Source organism: Rattus rattus, chromosome 14 (genome assembly GCF_011064425.1).
Source record: "Rattus rattus isolate New Zealand chromosome 14, Rrattus_CSIRO_v1, whole genome shotgun sequence".
Classification (NCBI taxonomy): domain Eukaryota; kingdom Metazoa; phylum Chordata; class Mammalia; order Rodentia; family Muridae; genus Rattus; species Rattus rattus.
Window position 1 is genome coordinate 31630247 of NC_046167.1, and position 22099 is coordinate 31652345.

At 38.7% G+C, this 22099-nt stretch overlaps 1 protein-coding gene and 1 pseudogene across 3 annotated transcripts in view; both read right to left on the reverse strand.

Annotated features, from left to right (window-relative positions):
• Positions 1-22099, reverse strand: part of Znf438 (zinc finger protein 438) — a 126578-nt gene that overhangs the window by 92261 nt on the left and 12218 nt on the right. The window lies entirely within an intron of this gene.
• Positions 14177-21324, reverse strand: LOC116883464 (annotated as a pseudogene).

The following is a 22099-nucleotide window of genomic DNA, read 5'->3' on the forward strand; positions in this document are numbered from 1 at the left end:
TAAAAACCCCAGGATAGCCAAAACTATCCTCAACAATAAAAGTATTTTTGGAGAAATCACCATCTCTAACCTCCAGCTGTATTACAGAGTAATTGTGATAAAAACAACTGTATGGTGTTGGTAGAGAGACAGGCAGGTAGATCGGTGGAATAGAATTGAAGACCCAGAAATGAATCCACACACCTACAGTCACTTGATGTTTGAAAATTGAGCCAAAACCATCCATTGGAACAAAGACAGCATTTTCAACAAATGGTGCTGGTTGATCTTGCATTCAACATGTAGAAGCATACAAATCTATCCATTCTTACTGCCTGTACAAAGTTCAAGTACAAGTGGATTAAGGACCTCCAGTGGATAAAACCAGATACACTGAAACTAGTAGAAGAGAAAGTGGGGAAGAGCCTCGAACACATTGGCACTGGAGAAAATTTCCTGAACAGAACACCAATGGCTTATATTCTAAGATCAAGAATGGATAAATGGGACTTTATAAAATTGCAACGCTTCTGTAAGGCAAAGGACACTGTCATTAGGACATAATAGGAATCAACAGATTGGGAAAAGATCTTTACCAATCCTACATGTGATAGAGGGCAAATGTTCAATATATACAAAGAACTCAAGAAGATAGACTCCAGAGAATCAAATAACCCTTTTTAAAAATAGTCTATAGAGCTAAATAAAGAATTCTCAATTGAGGAATATCAAATGGCTGAGAAGCATCTAAAGAAATGTTCAACATCCTTACTCATCAGGGAAATACAAATCAAAACAACTCTGAGATTCCACCTCACCCCAGTCAGAATGGCTAAGATCAAAAACACAGGTGAGAACAGAGGCTGGCGAGAATGTGGAGAAAGAGGAACACTCCTCCATTGTTGGTGGGATTGCAAGCTGGTACAACCACTCTGGAAATCAGTCTGGAGGTTCCTCAGAAAATTGGACATTGTACTACATGAGGACCCAGCTATACCACTGCTGGACATATATCCAAAAGATCCTCCAACAACATATAACATCCTCCACTATCTTCATACCAGCCTTATTTATAATAGCCAGAAGCTGGAAAGAACCCAGTTGTCCCTCAAAAGAGGAAATACAGAAAATGTGGTACATCTACACAATGGATTACTACTCAGCTATTAAAAACAATGACTTCATGAAATTCATAGGCAAATGGGTGGAACTAGAAAATATCATCCTGAGTGAGGTAACCAAATTACAAAAAAAAGCATACATGGTATGCATTCACTGCTAAGTGGACATTGGCTCAAAAGCTCAGAATACCCAAGATACAATCCACAGACCACATGAAGCTCAAAAAGAAGGACAACCAAAGTGCAGATGTTTCAGTCCTCCTTGGAAGGAGGAACAAAAATATTCATAGGGAGAAATATGGAGACAAAGTTTGGAGAAGAAACTGAAGAAAAGACCATCTAGAGACTGTCCCACTTGGGGTTCTAGCCCATATATATATACAGCCACAAAACCCAGATAATATTGCTGATGCCAAGAAGTGTGTGCTGACAGGAGCTTTATATAGTTGTCTCCTGAGAGACTCTGCCAGAGCATGACAAATACAGAGGCAAATACTTGCAGCCAACCATTGAACTGAGAACAGGATCCCCATTGGAGGAGTTAAAAAAAAAGGATTGAAGGAGTTGAAGGGATTTGCAACCCCAGAAGAACAACAGTACTCACCAACCAGAGCTCCCAGGGACTAAACCACCATCCAAAGAATACACATGGACAGATCCATAGCTCCAGCTGCATATGTAGCCGAGGATGGCCTTGTTGAGCACCAATGGAAGAAGCCCTTGTTCCTGCCAAGTCTCGATGCTGCAGTGTAGGGGAATGTCACGGCGGGAAGGAGGGAAGGGGTGGGTGGGTGGGGGAACACCCTCATAGAAGAAGGGGGAGTGGGAATGTGATGGGGGTTTATGGATGGGAAACTGGGAAAGAGGATAACATTTGAAATGTAAATTAAAAAAAATCCAAAAAAAAAAGTGAACAAAGCCAAGTCGGTCTCTTCCATAGCCATGGCTTTCCAAATGCCACACCAAACTGGGTCTCTTGCCACTTGCCTTATCCTGACCAGGCATCCTGGTGAGGCTGTTCCCATATTTCCTTCCATCTTACATTTTGGTTTTCCGGTCACAGAATTATCTCCTACAAAAGATGAATAATTCAAGCCTCCTATCTGGAAATGATTTAGTGGTGTTACCATTAGTAGCTGCGGACACACTTCATCTTTTGCCACCCACTCCAAGACAAGGGCCTCTCCTCCTCTAAATGGTTTCCCAAATGTTCTGAAAAAATCCAAGAAAGCCTGTTTAAGCACCTTGTGACACACAGAGAAAGCAATGTTGTCCACTTGCCAAGGTCACATGACTAGGTAGATACATGACTAGGATCAGAGTACATCCAAGATTCAAAGCAGTAAGGACTGTTCCACTGAGCAAACACCAGTGAAAATCCCAGTGCTGAGCACAGTGCTGTCTTCTAGAGTCACAGGCAGAAACCCCCAGAGAACAAGCCCACAGGCTGACCTGGTAACTGTTACTGCTTCACATACAATTAACACCCCCATTACTCCAACAAACCCAAACACATCCACACTTAACACTTTGCTCTAGAAGATCGCAACTGCAAAATTTAAATTTCAGTTATTTTCCTACTTACTTTCCTAGTCTGATTAGGAAAGAAATGGTCTGAAGGTGGGCAACAAAAAGGAAAGCAGTGATCTTTTGAAGGGGCAGATCAAGAAAATACTGAGGACAAATGAAGTGGAAACATACATTTTTAGAAAACTTTCTTAAAGCTCATTTTGACATCTATCTGAAAAGAAATCAACTTATTTAAGGCTGTGGCAACATTAGGATTTCATAATCTTTATGCCCACAGAAAAAGTAATGAAAATAGATTAAAAATTACAACTTAGTAACACTCTAAGATTAAAGCCTCAGATCATATCAAAGAAGATGGAGAAGGAAGTAGCGCACTCGAGCACTTGGCAGAACTAACAGGTAATAAGTACCTGGTCCTCCTTTCACTCATTCTTATTTTGAGTGCTAGGCATAGATAGGGCCCAAGGCCTCAGACATGCTAAGGACAATCCCAATCTCACATGATTCCTGACTTAAATTTAAAACTTTAAACTGCATTAAGCAGTTTAAAATAAAACTTTATTTAAAAAAATCCTCAAAGACAATGGAAACAGAGTTTTAGGAAGTTGTTTTCCTTTGTGTTTGGTGGGTTCTGTTGTCTGAGTGAACTGTGCAGACAAAAACCCACAGTAAAGTAAGAGGTTGTGTGAACCCTTGGAATTGGAGTGAGAACTCCCTAACGTGACTGCTGGGAACCAACCCAAAGTCCTCCGCAAGAACAGCAAGTCTCCCCAGCCCTGGAAACCTGGACGGAAGTATTCTTGCTGGCATACTGACACTTTCCTGTACTGATCACCCCAGAAAGACTGAGTGAGTCCACCCTTGCTTATACAAGACCCTGTCTGTGTTCAGTATTACATGCAGCAGGCCACGAACCAAAAAAGACATGAGAATAGGAGAGCAATTTGTTGGGGAGTAGAGGTTTGATGGGAAGGGGGGTTGGAATTAAAAATAATGAGGAAGAGTGTTAAAGAGAAAAAATAAAAACAAGAGTTCGTCCGACACTTTGTTTCTTATTTGTGTAATTAGCAACTTTCAACTTTAGTCCCTACTGAACCAGCAACTGGCTTATATAATTAAGAGAGAATATCAGCCAGTGTTTTTAAGAACACTGAAAACAGGTAACAGGTAAATTTTCTGTAGAGCTGCTGGAACTGAAAAATGTTAATAATTTTAATAGCTATATGCTACATCTACTAGAATATGCAAGCTCACTATTAAAAATGGAAAATTTTCAGATAATTAAAGTAAAATAATATTCTCCAAACCCATCACTCAACGGATAACATCGACCAGGATCTGAGTGGTCAGTATAAACACCAATGGTACAAGTTAGAGGTGTACTGGCTATAGTGAGAGTACTGAGTGAAATAAGAATGAACTTGGCTGCTTAACTAGAAATATCTGCTAGAGAAGAGCAGTCATCAAGGCAGAGAGACTGACAGTGAGGGTTCTGGCTCTGAAGCATACCTGGTGAGTGGCTACGGGTGCATTCTGGAAAGGTGAGGGTTAGGAACTGTTTAACACAGCCATAGCATCATGACTCCTAAGGAATGCCCAAGTATGCATGGCTATATCTGACCTGTCAAATGTGCACTCATGCCATTCCATGTATCCTAATTTCTGCACCCAAGTCCAAGCTGACTAGGAGCTTCCTGAGGTCTCACAATGACAGAGGCACATGGTAAGCGTGTCTGCAGAGCCATTTTAGAAGTTCATGGCATATGATCAGTGAGCAAGTATCTGGCAATCAGTGGAGCCAAGAACAAATAACATGTTGAGATATCATAGGAGGAGCCCAATCAAGTCTGGAACAAGAAACAATAGAACTTACCCAGGCTGGGCACCCCAAGAAAATCTGCTCTAGGTCCCTCAATGTGAGCAACCACTCGCTTAAGAAAGGGTGAGGTTATTTGAAGTTTGCCATGTGTCAGCATATGCCAGAAGCTACATCAGCACAGATAAAATTGTGGCTAATACACAGAGGGCCCTTGTTTTTACTGCCTGAAGTCTCAAGGACAGTCTTGAGGATAGCCTGACACCTGTCGCTCTTCCAGCATGATCTGTGAAGGGGGCGTCAATCTATCTCAGAGCTGTGGTGACATAAAATAAAATAATAGACATAGCAGCCTGGTAACAGGAAATACAGTAGCTATTCTCATTTATACTTCGATGGCTACAAAATGGCAATCATCTGAATGGAGGTGAGCAAGACCCCAAAGCACCATTTTAATGTTCTTTGGTTGGCTTGGTTTTGTGAACTATTATATAATCAATGAAATTTAGAGTTGGCCTGGACAAAACAAACAAGCAAGCCCTCCATTTTTTCCTGAACTTTCACAAGAAGACTAAATCATGTTTTACAGTCAAGAAATAAAGTTGTAAATTCTATTAACATAAGATGAGTAATAACAGTTATGACTATCAAAATATAGTCTATCTGTATCAGATATAGACTATCAAGCAAAAAAAAGAAAACTGCCAAAACCTGAAAATTACTCTGGGCCTTTTATCTTAAATAATTATATCCTTTAAGTATAATATATTTCCATTTCACTTTATGAAATTTAGCTAAATCATTACAGCTGGCAACAAAACCAGGAAACCATTTACATGACCAGCATGGCTATTTTATGCTGAGTAATGACAATAGCTTTGGCAAATTACAGAGTGCTATTCTTACAGTTACATGATACAATTTTGGAAACTGAGGATTTCCACTACTTGGCAGCAATCAATTCTAAGTATTTTAGTTACACTTCGGAACTATTTGGAGCCATTTTCAAGGCCTGCTTGCATTGAAAGGAAATGTAAGGGAAAGCCGAAAACAATACCAAACAAAACAAAACACTCACAAGGATCTCCCCTTTAAGGCATCAAAAAGGAAATGTTCATGGACATCACTATAATGTGCAAAAGACAAAACTACTTCCTATAGCTGGAAAATGCCCTAGGACCACATACTTCCTGGTTTATTTATTTCATGAAGTCTAAAGTTTTAAAGTGATTGATAAATTTTCTTCAAACCATTACAAACAAAAGGGACTTGTAAACCGTTTCTAAAAACCAATAAACTTTGACATTGTTGCTTTAAATAAACTTACTTGCAAAATTTACAGTTAGTTTCTGTACACATTTTACACATTTTTCCTAAAGATAATCAAGATACACTTCTGAAAAGCAGAATTAAAGCTGATATGTTACTATGTACTAAACTACAAGCTCAGTTCCTACCTGTTCTCCCACCAGCATCCATTTCTGTGACAGCCTCAGGTGCCCTGTCACATTCAGTGATTGTTTTCAAATGCTCTAAGTTTTGCTATATGCCTCACTTCTGTCTAGTAACAATATATTGGTTATAGTTATTATATAAAATTAAACCTAAATTTTCCTGGAGAATACAATTACTGAGTAATAGGGAAAATTACAAAAAAAATTCATGTGTTTCTACTAATGTTTTTTTCTGAGATTTCTCTTTTCAGCAAATCACTGGAGGAAAGTATGTCACACTGCATATTTTGTCAAGAATAGCAAATCATATTAGTATATAATGTATAATGCCAAATTACTTAATGTCCCAGGAATATCTAGCTCTTTAAGAACATGTAGTCACCTACCTATTTTCTGAGGGTCTTATTCTCATTAGATATATAGTAAATCTTTAAATTAATTCTGTAGTAGGATATAAAGTTAAATTATGCTCATCTGGTAATCTACTTTTATCAAGTAGATATAAAACTACTTTTGTTTTTTACTTTCACTTTTAATTACTGTATGATATTTATAATAAAAACAGCTAATTTAAGAGAAATGATTGGCTGCTTATTACTAATTCAATCTTTACCTTGAAAGGAATAGAATATAAAAAAATGTTCCAGAAAAAAAATGTCACAATGAATAAAACTGGCAAAGCAGAAGGCTTCACATTCCTTTCCATGTGTGTAACACTGAGAACTACTAACAGTCATAAACACACAATCACACTGAGGGCAGAGCCTTTCCGTGGGAAACAGTAATTTGGTGCTCAGTGTTGGTACTATCTGATTTTACCATGACAGGGTTCTGCTAAGTGTCCCAGATTAGTCTCAAACTTTCAATCCTCCTGCCTTGGTCTCCCAATGCTGGTAATTCATGTTTCGGAAAGTTTCTGAAAATATGCATGCCCGATAGTAATTGAATGCGGTAGTTTACCTGAGATGGTCTAACTTATGTTCATCTGCTGAGTGTCCCACCTAGTGTAGCACGTACACTAAACTTTTGATTTTGCAATGAGTTTTTTATATACTTGCACTAAAATTAGCCAGGACTTATTTACACACTTTCAGGATCTGCCATGACTCCATAGCATGTGTGAGACTCAGTCCTCAACATGCAGTTACATCTGAAAACACATTAGCCCCAATCTCTACAACTGACACCTCCTTCTCAGACAGTACTCAACGCTCTTGCATACAGTATTAAGTGACTGAATGCCCAATGCTGCTGTCCTGCTTTATGCTAGTTTGAAAAAAACCATCATGTCACAGAAGCAGAGAATGTGTTTTACACAATACTCAATAAAGTGTAACTTAATCTAGATCAGGTAAGTTCTAAAAGAATCTCTCGAGTTTAATTTAAACCATCTTATTCACACAGTCCAAGTGCAGTGATGCTGCTTGGTTGGCTCTTCGAAGTCCAAGAAACTCACAGTTCCATGATGGTAGCTTTCAATCAGTGTCAAGAGATGTGTCAACAGAAAACTCAGTTAATTCCTATAATGGTTTGACTGTTTAATTCATGAAATCAAAGTAAAGCTTCCAGAAGTTCACGCTGTAAGCATGAAATACTCATTTCCTGTGTTTGCTTACTAACATGCAGTTAAAAACAGTTTCAACAACAAAGATAAAAACTACACTCAGTTTGTACTAGTCACAAGTCAAGCTTTAGAAAGCTATCATGTACTGTGAATTAATGATTCACTAGTGATTTTAGAGCAGCAGTTCTCTGCATGCGTCATGGCTCCTTTGGGGGTCACATATCAAATATTCGCACTACATTATGAATCGTAACAGTGGCAAAAATATACCAATATAGAAATATAGTAATGAAACCAATTTATAGTTGGGGGTTACCACAACACAAGAAACTCTATTAAAAGGCTACACTCTTAGGAAGGTTGAGAACCACTGGCCTAGAAGGTACATTAGGAGGCTTTGTCACCTTTCAACAGCTGATCAAACAAATTACTGCTGTCCTTAAATTTTTATTTCTATATGCCTTATTTAATATAATCAACAAAACTATAACATAAGACTGAATGAAGCCTGCCTAGAAGATGTGCTTTCTCGGTTAGGGCATACCATAGCCTTCTTCCACTTAGGAACACTATACAACACTATTCTATATCCAAAAGTCACTTTAACAGAGAAACCACTAACACACTTCAAATACAGAAACACAGCACTGAGTAAAGCACAAATCAGCACTAGTTTACAGTACCAGAGGAGGTGTGTGCTCTACATAGCAAGCCATACAAAACCCAAACTGTGCTTTTAAAAGGATTTCAGAGTTATAAATGAGTTTTAATAATATAAAAGTTCATAAAGTAAAATCTGTTAATAATAAAATCAGCTGCCTTCAACTTTGTGGTAATAGCAGAACAAACACTGGTGGAGCACAGCATCACAATAAAAACAATGTTCTGATTAAATTAAACTATTACAGAGCAGGAACAAATGCAGACTTTGTTATGGTTCACAAATAGCTCACAATTTGTAATATAAGTTGTAATACACCACCACCAGTCAAAATGGAGGCAAACGTATGTTACAACAGCTTTCTCAGAAGTGTGTGAACCCAATCAAAGCTTATATACAGGCGTCAATGCTGAAGTAGTCCGTTTGCTATAAGGTTTCATCCCAGCAGCGCTTGTTTTTGTTTCACTACAACTGAGTGTGGAAGGTATGTATGCAAGCATGTGAATGTTTCCTCCTGACAAGCTTTTTGTTTTTTCCACTGACCCTAAATTCGGTTAGAATGGCTCCATTTTGGTTAGAATGGCTGTTAGGTGAGCTCTCAGGATCCTTTGTCTCCTTCCTGTAACATGAGGCCATGTTCTACAGGTACATGAGGCCACGTCTAGATTTCTATGAGACTATTAGGGATTTGAACTCAGGTCCTTGTTGTATAGCAAATGCTCTTATCTATTGGGATTTCCCCAGCCTTGAGTCTTTAAGAGCCACTTTACAAAATCATTAAGAGCAATGACAATTTCCAATAAGCACACAATCTAAATCTTGGTTTCATTAAGTCAGCTGTAAACATGGGTTAATGTTTAATCTCCCTCCAAGTCTTCAGCCGAAGTGCTAACTCCCACTCTAAGGGCCTCCCACTGTAAGTCCTCTGGGAGGAAAATGGAATTAGGTTACACACATAAGTGAGTCTATATTCACATTAATTTTCTCTCCCTGTCCCTTTCTTTCTCCCTCTCCATAAGATCAAGACCAAGTGTCTGCATCCAGAAAGGAATCCCCACACCATCCATCAGTCAGCACCTTGACCCCACACCTGCATAGAGTGACACACATTGTCTGTGGGTTTTGCTAGACAAAATTCCGGTTTTTAGAGAGTACATTTTTTTATTTAAATAACTTGTTACTATGTAGTAGGATAAAATGAACATAAGAGTATCCACAAAACAGTAGCATGGAAATTTAGTAACATTTTTAAGACTTCTAAAAGAGATACAACTTCTGTTTTAAGTTTTGCTTTGTAAAAAAAAAAAGTGTTGAATAAAAATATTCTCACAGAATAAAAATAATAATATCCATGAAGATATAGGCCTGAAATATTTACATGTTTAAATGTTTTAAAAATCTAAATTTATTATAATGTCAGTTGTTAGAACCAACTTTTAATTTACCAGGTAGCTTAGTACACACAAATATAAAATCATATTTTTTTTTTTGGTTCTTTTTTTCGGAGCTGGGGATCGAACCCAGGGCCTTGTGCTTCCTAGGCAGGCGCTCTACCACTGAACTAAATCCCCAACCCCTAAAATCATATTTTAAATATTTAAATTCTGATTTACAGAAAAAGATAACTTTAAAATCAACAATTTCAAATTTAATAACCATAAAATAAAATTTGGAAGCACTCAATTTTATGAAATAATAAAAAAATAATACAACCATATTTTGCATGCATTATTTCAATATATAAATACTAATATTTAAACTAATGATTTGGCCATGGTGATACATACTTATAATCCCAGCACTTGTGAGGCTGAGGTAAAAAGGTAAAATTTGAAGCCAGCCTAAGCTGCATACTGAGACTCTGTCTCAAAGAGAAATAGAAACTGAACGATACATGCCAACTTTTACTGATAAATTCACTTATTAATTTTTACTGTTAGGAAATTTCAACAAAATAGCTTTTATTTGGCTTTTATCAGTATTTATAGTACATTTATCAGTACTATTAGAATAAATTTCTTTTTAAATTAAGATTTTTTTTAAAACTTTATTATAAAAGAAAATCTTGGAAATAGCAAAAAACATCACACACCAAAATTAACCTGATTCAAAGATCATGTAACTTAATGAACTAACATACACTTAGAATTGGCATTCAAAGTGGAAATAAAATATTATACAGGGTTATTAATATTTTTGACCAAAAAACAATTTTTAGTGAAGTAATAAAAATGTATAATATAGATTTCTTTCACTTATAATATAATACTAAAAATTACAATTAAATTTTATTTATTTTTTATATATACTCTCAATTTGAACAAAAAATTAAGATGTTAACCTGTATATGATAGTTCATTTATCTGCGATTTAATGCTCAGATGCTGCAGAAGTGGACAAGGTTAATATTTACCATTCAATAACTTTAAATCACATAGATTACCCTCCACAGTATGGTGGACCTTATCCAGCCAGGGGAAGGCCTTACTAGAAAAGACTGGTGTTTTTTTTTGAAGAAACTCTTTCTCAACACTGTAGCATATAAACCATGCCTCTGGATTTCTGAGTTTGCCAGCTCATCCTAAAAATCATATGAGCTACCCCAACTCCTGCATATTTTTACCTATCAATCTGTTTATCTCTTTGCTAGTTCTCCCAATTCACATACAAGGGAACCAGTTCATCATCAATATAACAAAGGGAGAAAAAGGTCAAGAATTTGTCCTACTTCTGTAAACTGTATCACTGGGTAACCAGACAGTAGACACGGGAAAATGTCTATATTCCAACTGATAAATGAGAAAGTGAAAGAATTAAAGAATCAAATGAATGAATGAATACGGTAAGCACAGATGTCAGCTAAGATCATAAAATGCCAGACCAGAAACCTCCATGCCATTTAGCTTCCTGTCAGGCATTCTCAGGCTTCCCTGCCTCAGACTGCATATATCAGAATTTAGTCATGGGTTTCTGTAACGTGCAATGTAACAAGTCCACCAAGTGATTCAGATCTGCCATGCTTCACAAATTTCTGCACAGTATAGGTAATAGCAGAGCCTCAGTGTGCTTCTGGGGACAGCTGCCAATTTGACCTACAAAGTTAAAGAAAATATAACGGTGTGTACCACAAATATGGAAACGTTGAAGCTGAGAATAGATTAAGGTTTGCCAAAGTCAAACTTTCCAGTTTCTTCAAACCACACAGACACTACAGAGAGAGATAGGACAGTAATCTAACAAACTGACTAAATGAGACAAAATTTATCAATTCCTTTTAAATGTGCAAAAATAGAAGTCTAGACTCTGTAACGAGAAGTGCACAGAATCTCCAATAAACAATTTAACTAGGAAAATGCATTCAAAGCAATCAAAGTCTTGAACATTTTTATACATACAACAAATATATAAATATTCATTCAAGAAAATACACAAAGTCTCAGCAAGAGCTAGTGAGTGACATCTGAACCACAACCTGCTCCCTCCTGACTTCTCCCTTACTTCCAGATGTGACCTATGAAATAACTCCAGAAACTCCATGCAGGCTCAGTCCTTGTCCCCTCAGCACTGCATGCAGCTGCCTCCTGGGAAGTCAGAGCGCTGGTGCTCTCTCCCCAGTCCTTTACTGCCAACTCCAGTCTGAACAGGCTCTGCTGAAACAGGCTCTTCTCCAGTAGTGAAGCTCCAGTAGTGAAGCTGCATACCAGGTGCAGAGAGGACCCAGGAATTTAGCACTCCTGGCCCATCCTGATTCCACGCCCAGATAGGCAAGGCAAGAATGTTCTTGCTCTCAACAGTCCTGAGAAAGCAGAGCTGTCACTTTGGGAGAAGCGAAGCAGTACCTTTGCCCCAGTTCTTACACAATGGTACAAGCAAGGTTCTCACCAGGAAGAGAAGCAAACTGGAGCAAACAGGCCTCCAGGACAAAGAGCTTAAAGGCAGAAGGAAAACCACCACACAGAAATTCAAATCGCAAAAAAAGAAATGCCATGAAAAGTAACTGTGTGCAAGATTAAAAATTATTTTCAAATTACATGCTTCTTCCCTTTTTTCTCTCAAAGTATAATTCAATAAAACAGGAAGTTTGCAGCTGTGTTGCTGAGCTACCAACCTTTGATACTGTGTATTTCCTGTTAAGAGTGGACAATGGTGCCAACTCGCATACATCCATGAAGTGCAGAAAGACTAATACAACTATCTACATTTACATATTCTCCTTTCTTCCAGTTCCTTCTAAGGGTGGATTATATAAAATATAAGTTATGATGATGTACTTTTGAGTTTCTCACATATAGAGATTTAATATACAAGAGTAGCACAAATACAGAAGGTAAAATGGAGTTACAAAGGCAGGGAGGACATTCTATTTTGCTTAAGTTTGGTAGAAATCAAACAAAGACTTTTCAAGGCACAGAGAAAGTCGGCAAGTCCTCTGTGTCTACTGTGTCTTCATTTTCAACCAACTTAGAGTTGAAAATATTTGGGAAAGAGCTGAGCTGTGCTAAACACGTGCGGACTGTTTTTTCCTTATCATTCCCTAAACAATCCAACAGAACAGACTGTCTATTCATGCAGCACTTACATGTATGAAGCCTACAAATGATAAGTACACAGAATGGTAGACATACGTGATGTGTATATGTTGCTGTTTTCTACAACAAACTGGAGCATCTATGGGTTTTGGTATATCCAGAGGGTCCCAGAATAAATCCCCAACTAAGCAATGACAGGAGAAACAACAAAGCAAACAAAAAAAAAATCAACAAACAAAACAAAAAAAAAAGCATCCAAAAATTTAAAATATTATTGATTAAATAAAATATCACAGGAATCAAAGTGCTACACTAAAAGATACTAATTTCAAGAGAAAATGGTAACATTAAAAAAAAAAAAAAGAAAAGAAATGAGCCCTCAAGAACACAAATGGTAAAACTATGGCCAATAACTCCCATGAACCTTCAGTGTACAGGAAATACTCTGTGCCATATCCAAAACAACCCTTACTAACTTAAAGAGAGTAAAATCATGCAGTATATGAACCTAGTGAACTGCAAATGAAAATTACTATAAGAAATAATTTGCAGGAATAAATATGCAAATATTTTACCAATAAGAAAAAAAATAAAACAACAGACTTCTAAATAACCAATGGGTTAAAGAGAAATCATAAAGAGAATCAGAAAATGCCTTAAGAATAAAACCTAATGTGCAACATTTCAAAACAGACACATCTGAAATACTGCTAAAGAGAAATACAAAGACAACAACTGCAGCTATAATAAAAACCCAATTTTTTAAAAAAGGAAGCTTCCAAGTCAATAACCTCATCTTATACTTGAGAAAAGTTTAGAAAGAGTAAATTATCCCTAAATAAACAGGAAAAGGAAATAGGACAGGGTAAGTAAGGTATAAGCAAATTAAATAGAAACTACAAAGAGGAAAATCAACAAAGGAAAAAACTGTCAAAAGGATTAGCATTCTGGTGATTGGTGATCACAGATTATAACAGGCAGGAAGACTTATGAAAAAATAAATGACAAAGATCAGCTGGACAGAGACCTCAGCTATAAAAGTATGCACAGCTAACAGGGGACCTTAGTTTGGTTCCCAGCATCCACATCAGGCAGCTTCTAACTCCAGCTCTAGGAGAATTTACAAGTCTAGGCACCTATATTCACATGCACATACCCACCCACCACATACACAAAATTAAACCTAAAATCTTTTTTAAAAAAGAAAAGACAAAAGAACAAACAGACAAAGAGAATAGGATCTTCAAGAGGCCAAAAGAAATTAAGAACTCAAGGAGGAAATTTGTTGTCCTTGAAAAATACCAGAACAACAGGCTCCTAAATCCTGATCCCCTGGGTCAGGTGAGAAAGCATGAATCTTTACTAATCTAAGTCAAACACAGAACTTTATACTCCTTGCCTCTTAAAAAAGGACATGAGAATCAATTCTGGTCAGTGAAGAAGTCAAGCCTTCTAGGAGGCCTTTGAAAGTTCCCTCCCCACTTAAAAGAAAACAAAAGAGACACTTTCTTGTCTTATACTCTTTTTTTTTTTTGCCAATTTAAATAGTTTTATTATTCCATGTTACTTGTTTTGGGTCCCTGTGGAAAAATGCTATACCCTCTACTTTGACTTACTCCACCTCTTCAATGGTGGGGCCTGAAGAAGCACCACCAGATGGAGGCGCTCCTCCACCAGGGAAGCCACCAGGCATTCCTCCAGGCATGCCACCAGCACTCTGGTACAGCTTGGTCATGATAGGGTTGCAGACTTTCTCCAGCTCTTTCTGCTGATGCTCAAATTCCTCCTTCTCTGCAGTCTGGTTCTTATCCAGCCAGCTGATGATTTCATTGCACTTGTCAAGAATCTTCTGTTTGTCTTCATCATTGATTTTGCCTTGAAGTTTCTCATCCTCAACAGTTACTTTCATGTTGAAAGCGTAAGACTCCAGCAAGTTCTTAGAGGAAACCTTATCTCTCTGCTTCTCATCCTCAGCTTTGTACTTCTCAGCTTTTTTAACCATGCACTCAATATCCTCCTTACTCAAGCGGCCCTTGTCATTGGTGATAGTGATCCTGTTCTCCTTTCCTGTGCTCTTATCTACAGCAGAAACATTGAGGATGCCATTGGCATCAATGTCAAAAGTAACCTCAATCTGAGGAACCCCACGGGGTGCTAGAGGTATGCCTGAGCTCAAACGTCCCAAGCAGGTTGTTGTCCTTGGTCATGGCCCTTTCACCTTCATACACCTGGGTGAGTACACCTGGCTGGTTGTCAGAATGGTAGGTGAATGTCTGTGTCTGCTTGATGGGAATGGTGGTATTGCGCTTGATGAGGACAGTCATGACTCCACCAGCAGTTTCAATCCCAAGGGAAAGAGTAGTGACATCCAAGAGCAACAAATCCTGAACATTCTCAGATTTGTCTCCAGATAGAATGGCTGCCTGGACAATGCACCATAGGCAACAGCTTCATCTGGGTTAATACTCTTATTCAGTTCTTTTCCATTGAAGAAGTCTTGCAGAAGTTTCTGGATCTTGGGAATTCTGGTAGAACCACCCACCAGGACAATATCATGGATCTGTGACTTGTCTAGTTTGGCATCTCGAAGGGCCTTCTCTACAGGGTCCAGTGTGCCATGGAACAGGTCAGCATTCAACTCCTCAAATCGAGCACAGGTAATGGAGGTGTAGAAGTCAATTCCCTCATAGAGAGAATCAATCTCAATACTGGCTTGGGTGCTGGAGGAGAGGGTGCGCTTGGCCCGCTCACAGGCAGTGCGGAGACGCCTGACAGTTCTCTTGTTCTCACTGATGTCCTTCTGGTGCTTTCGCTTAAACTCACCAATGAAATGGTTGACCATTCGGTTGTCAAAGTCTTCTCTACCCAAGCGTGTATCTCCAGCTGTTGATTTGACTTCAAAAGTTCCATCCTCGATAGTGAGGATTGACACATCAAAAGTGCCACCTCCCAAGTCAGAAATCAGCACATTCCTTTCAGCTCCGACCTTCTCTAAGCCATAGGCAGCAGCAGCAGTTGGCTCATTGATAATTCTGAGTACATTGAGGCCAGCAAGAGTTCCAGCATCTTTTTTTTTTTTTTGGATTTAAATTCTTTTATTTATCTCCATCTTTATTAAATTGGGTATTTCTTATTTACATTTCAAATGTTATTCCCTTTCCCGGTTTCCAGGCCAACATCCCTCTAACCTCTCCCCCTCCCCTTTTCCCTCGGTGTTCCCCTCCCCATCCTCCCCCCATTGCCACCCTCCTCACAAGAATCCCACTCACTGGGGGTCCAGCCTTGGCAGGACCAAGGGCTTCCCCTTCCACTGTGCTTCTTGAGTTCTTTGTATATTTTGGATATAAGCACTGTATAAGTTGTAGGATTGGTAAAATCTTTTCCTAATCTGTTGGTTGCCGTTTTGTCCTAACAACAGTGTCCTTTGCCTTACAGAAGCTTTGCAGTTTTATGAGATCCCCTTTGTCCATTCTTGCTCTTAGAGCATGAGCCATTGGTATTTTGTTCAGGAAATTTTCTCCAGTGCCCATGTGTTTGAGATTCTTCCCCACTTTTTCTCCTATTAATTTGAGTGTATCTGGTTTGATGTGGAGGTCCTTGATCCACTTGGACTTAAGCTTTGTACAGGGTGATAAGCATGGATCGATCTGCATTCTTCTACATGTTGACCTCCAGTTGAACCAGCACCATTTGCTGAAAATGCTATCTTTTTTCCATTGGATGGATTTGGCTCCTTTGTCAAAAATCAAGTGACCATAGGTCTGTGGGTTCATTTCTGGGTCTTCAATTCTGTTCCATTGGTCTATCTGTCTGTCTCTGTACCAATACCATGCAGTTTTTATCACTATTGCTCTGTAATACTGCTTGAGTTCAGGGATAGTGATACCCCCTGAAGTCCTTTTATTGTTGAGGATAGTTTTAGCTATCCTGGGTTTTTTGTTATTCCAGATGAATTTGCAAATTGTTCTGTCTAACTCTCTGAAGAATTGGATTGGTATTTGATGGGGATTGCATTGAATCTGTAGATAGCTTTTGGTAAAATGGCCATTTTTACTATATTAATCCTGCCAATCCATGAGCATGGGAGATCTTTCCATCTTCTGAGGTCTTCTTCAATTTCTTTCTTCAGAGGCTTGAAGTTCTTATCATACAGATCTTTTACTTGTTTGGTTAAAGTCACACCGAGGTACTTTATATCATTTGGGTCTATTATGAAGGGTGTCATTTCCCTAATTTCTTTCTCGGCTTGTTTCTCTTTTGTGTAGAGGAAGGCTACTGATTTATTTGAGATAATTTTATACCCAGCCACTTTGCTGAAGTTGTTTATCAGCTTTAGTAGTTCTCTGGTGGAACTTTTGGGATCACTTAAATATACTATCATATCATCTGCAAATACTGATATTTTGACTTCTTCTTTTCCAATCTGTATCCCTTTGACCTCCTTTTGTTGTCTAATTGCTCTGGCTAGAAATTCAAGAACTATATTGAATAAGTAGGGAGAGAGTGGGCAGCTTTGTCTAGTCCCTGATTTTAGTGGGATTGCTTCAAGTTTCTCTCCGTTTAGTTTAATGTTAGCAACTGGTTTGCTGTATATGGCTTTTACTATGTTTAGGTATGGGCCTTGAATTCCTATTCTTTCCAGGACTTTTATCATGAAGGGATGTTGAATTTTGTCAAATGCTTTCTCAGCATCTAAAGAAATGATCATGTGGTTTTTATCTTTCAGTTTGTTTATATAATGGATTAAGTTGATGGTTTGCCGTATATTAAACCATCCGTGCATGCCTGGGATGAAGCCTACTTGATCATGGTGGATGATTGTTTTGATGTGCTCTTGGATTCGGTTTGCCAGAATTTTATTGAGTATTTTTGCGTTGATATTCATAAGGGAAATTGGTCTGAAGTTCTCTTTCTTTGTTGGGTCTTTGTGTGGTTTAGGTATAAGAGTAACTGTGGCTTCATAGAAGGAATTTGGTAGTGCTCCATCTGTTTCAATTTTGTGGAATAGTTTGGATAATATTGGTATGAGGTCTTCTATGAAGGTCTGATAGAATTCTGCACTAAACCCGTCTGGACCTGGGCTCTCATTTGGACCTTTAATGACGGCTTCTATTTCGATAGGAGTTATGGGGTTGTTTAACTGGTTTATCTGTTCCTGATTTAACTTTGGTACCTGGTATCTGTCTAGGAAATTGTCCATTTCCTGAAGATTTTCAAGTTTTCTTGAATATAGGCTTTTGTAGTAGGATCTGATGATTTTTTTTAATTTCCTCTGATTCTATAGTTATGCCTCCCTTTTCATTTCTGATTTTGTTAGTTTGAACACACTCTCTGTGTCTGCTCCTTAGTCTGGCTAAGGGTTTATCTATCCTGTTGATTTTCTCAAAGAACCAACTTTTGGTTCTGTTGATTCTTTCTATGGTCCTTTTTGTTTTTACTTGGTTGATTTCAGCTCTGAGTTTGATTATTTCCTGCCTTCTACTCCTCCTGAGTGTATTTGTTTCTTTTTGTTCTAGATCTTTTAGGTGTGCTGTCAAGCTGCTGACATATGCTCTTTCCTGTTTCTTTCTGCAGGCACTCAGAGCTATGAGTTTTCCTCTTAGCACAGCTTTCATTGTATCCCATAAGTTTGGGTATGTTGTATCTTCATTTTCATTAAATTCTAAGAAGTCTTTAATTTCTTCCTTGACCAGGTTATCGTTGAGTAGAGCATTGTTCAACTTCCACGTATATGTGGGCGTTCTTCCCTTATTGTTATTGAAGACCAGCTTTAGGCCGTGGTGGTCTGATAGCACGCATGGGATTATTTCTATCTTTCTGTACCTGTTGAGGCCCGTTTTTTGACCAATTATATGGTCAATTTTGGAGAAAGTACCATGAGGAGCTGAGAAAAAGGTATATCCTTTTGCTTTAGGATAGAATGTTCTATAAATATCTGTTAAGTTCATTTGGCTCATGACTTCTCTTAGTCTGTCTACGTCTCTATTTAATTTCTGTTTCCATGATCTGTCCATTGATGAGAGTGGGGTGTTGAAATCTCCTACTATTATTGTGTGAGGTGCAATGTGTGTTTTGAGCTTTAGTAAGATTTCTTTTACGTATGTAGGTGCCCTTTTATTTGGGGCATAGATATATAGGATTGAGAGTTCATCTTGGTTGCTTTTTCCTTTGCTGAATATGAAGTGTCCTTCCTTATCTTTTTTGATGACTTTTAGTTGAAAATTGATTTTATTTGATATTAGAATGGCTACTCCAGCTTGCTTCTTCTGACCATTTGCTTGGAAAGTTGTTTTCCAGCCTTTCACTCTGAGGTAGTGTCTGTCTTTGTCTCTGAGGTGTATTTCCTGTAGGCAGCAGAATGCAGGGTCCTCATTGCGTATCCAGTTTGTTAATCTGTGTCTTTTTTATTGGGGAATTCAGTCCATTGATGTTGAGAGATATTAAGGAATAGTGATTGTTGCTTCATGTTACATTCATATTTGGATGTGAGATTATGTGTGTGTGCTTTTCTTCTCTTTGTCTTGTTGCAAGACGATTAGTTCTTGCTTTTTCTAAGGTGTAGCTTGCCTCCTTATGTTGGACTTTTCCATTTATTATCCTTTGTAGTGGTGGATTTGTAGAAAGATATTGTGTAAATTTCGTTTTGTCATGGAATATCTTGGTTTCTCCATCTATGTTAATTGAGAGTTTTGCTGGATACAGTAACCTGGGCTGGCCTTTGTGTTCTTTTAGGGTCTGTATGACATCTGTCCAGGATCTTCTGGCTTTCATAGTCTCTGGTGTGAATTCTGGTGTAATTCTGAGAAGTCTGCCTTTATATGTTACTTGACCTTTTCCCCTTACTGCTTTTAATATTCTTTCTTTGTTTTGTGCGTTTGGTGTTTTGACTATTATGTGACGGGAAGAGTTTCTTTTCTGGTCCAATCTATTTGGAGTTCTGTAGGCTTCTTGTATGCTTATGGGTATCTCTTTCTTTAGGTTAGGGAAGTTTTCTTCTATGATTTTGTTGAAGATATTTACTGGTCCTTTGAGCTGGGAGTCTTCACTCTCTTCTATACCTATTATCCTTAGGTTTGATCTCCTCATTGAGTCCTGGATTTCCTATATGTTTTGGACCAGTAGCTTTTTCCACTTTACATTATCTTTGACAGTTGAGTCGATGATTTCTATGGAATCTTCTGTTCCTGAGATTCTCTCTTCTATCTCTTGTATTCTGTTGGTGAAGCTTCTATCTACAGCTCCTTGCCTCTTCTTTTGGTTTTCTATATCCAGGGTTGTTTCCATGTGTTCTTTCTTGATTGCTTCTATTTCCATTTTTAATTCCTTCAACTGTTTGATTGTGTTTTCCTAGAATTCTTTCAGGGATTTTTGTGATTCCTCTCTGTAGGCTTCTACTTGTTTATTTATGTTTTCCTGTGTTTCTCTAAGGGAGTTCTTCACGTCTTTCTTGAAGTCCTCCAGCATCATGATCAAATATGATTTTGAAACTAGATCTTGCTTTTCTGGTGTGTTTGGATATTCCGTGTTTGCTTTGGTGGGAGAATTGGGCTCCGATGATGCCATGTAGTCTTGGTTTCTGTTGCTTGGATTCCTGCGTTTGCCTCTCGCCATCAGATTATCTCTAGTGTTACTTTGTTCTTCTATTTCTGACAGTGGCTAGACTGTCCTATAAGCCTGTGTGTCAGGGGTGCTGTAGACCTGTTTTCCTGTTTTCTTTCAGCCAGTTATGGGAACAGAGTGTTCTGCTTTCGGGCGTGTAGTTTTCCCTATCTACAGGTCTTCAGCTGTTCCTGTGGGCCTGTGTCCTGAGTTCACTAGGCAGGTCGCTTGGGGTAGGAAGGTTTGTCTTACCTGTTGTCCCGAGGCTCAAGTTTGCTTGTGGGGTGTTGCTTATGAGCTCTCCGCGGGGGTAGCAACCAGGGAGATCTGCGTTGCCCTTTCCGGGAGCTTCCGTGCACCAGAGTTCCAGATGGCGTTTGGTGTTTTCCTCTGGAATCAGTAAAGTGGACAGAGTGCAGTCTCTTCTGGTTTCCCAGGCATGTCTGCCTCTCTGAAGGTTTAGCTCTCCCTCCCACGGGATTTGGGTGCAGAGAACTGTTTATCAGGTCGGTCCCTTCAGGTTCCGGTGGTGTCTCAGAGGCAGCGGATTTCCTGCTCCTGTGCCCTTATCCAAGGGAACCTCCAGCATCTTTTGTTGCCTGCTGCTGAGAGTCGCTGAAGTGAGCTGGCACTGTGACCACGGACGGCATTGTTAACAGTCTTTCCAAGGTAAGCTTCTGCAATTTCCTTCATCTTTGTCAGATCCGTTGAGGATACTTCCTCAGGGTAGAGACTTTTTGTCTCCCCTTTGTATTCGACTTGGACCTTGGGCCTGCCTGCATCATTCACCACCATGAAGGGCCAGTGCTTCATGTCAGACTGAACAACAGCATCATCGAACCTATGTCTGATCAGACGTTTGGCATCAAAAACTGTGTTGGTGGGGTTCATTGCAACCTGATTCTTGGCCACATCCCCAATTAATCGTTCTGTGTTGGTGAAAGTAACGTAGTTTGGCGTGGTGCAGTTACCCTGGCCATTGGCAATTATTTCCACCTTTCCATGCTGGAAGACACCCACACAGAAGTAGGTGGTGCCAAGATCAATGCCAACTGCAGGTACCTTAGACATGTTTGCGTGTAGGCCCGGCTATGCTGAAGATGAGACCCCGAGAGCTGGCTCCACATTCAATGAGAGCTCTTGTTTTATATTCTTGGGGGCTTTTATACAAAGATAAAATACGTACAACTAAAACTGTAGATCAAGATGTCTAAGGACTAAAGGCCACTCCCCCAAGGTTGTGGAAAAGAGAACTGGCATAATCATAGGTATATGAAGCAAATATAAACCAGATACTACAGTTAGACTATCAAACATACTCGCTCTAATTTCATTTCTGTTGCTGTGATTACACCTTGGTAAAGGTAAATTAGGGGAAGGATTTATCAGATTTAAAATTTCACCTTAAAGTCCATTATTTAGGGGACATCAAGGCCAGAATTCAAGAAACTGATCACATCACACCCACAGTAAAGAGTAAAAAGAATAAATATACTCTTGCTTGCTTGCTACTTATGCTCAGCTAGCCTTCCTTACTCTTAAACAGTTCAGAACTCAGCTTAGGGCATGGTGCTGCCTAGAGTCACCTGAGTGTATTAACAAAACACACACACACACACACACACACACAAACACACACACACACACACACACACACACACACACACACACTATACCTACAGACAAATCTGATCTAAATAATTGCTCATAGGTTGTGGGAAGATTAACCATTACAATGTACCAACTGTCAGCTTGACACACGAATACATCACTTTTAAACCATAACCTTTCATTCCTGGTCCCCAGGGTCTCATGTTTATCCCGTAATGGAAAATACAGTACATGT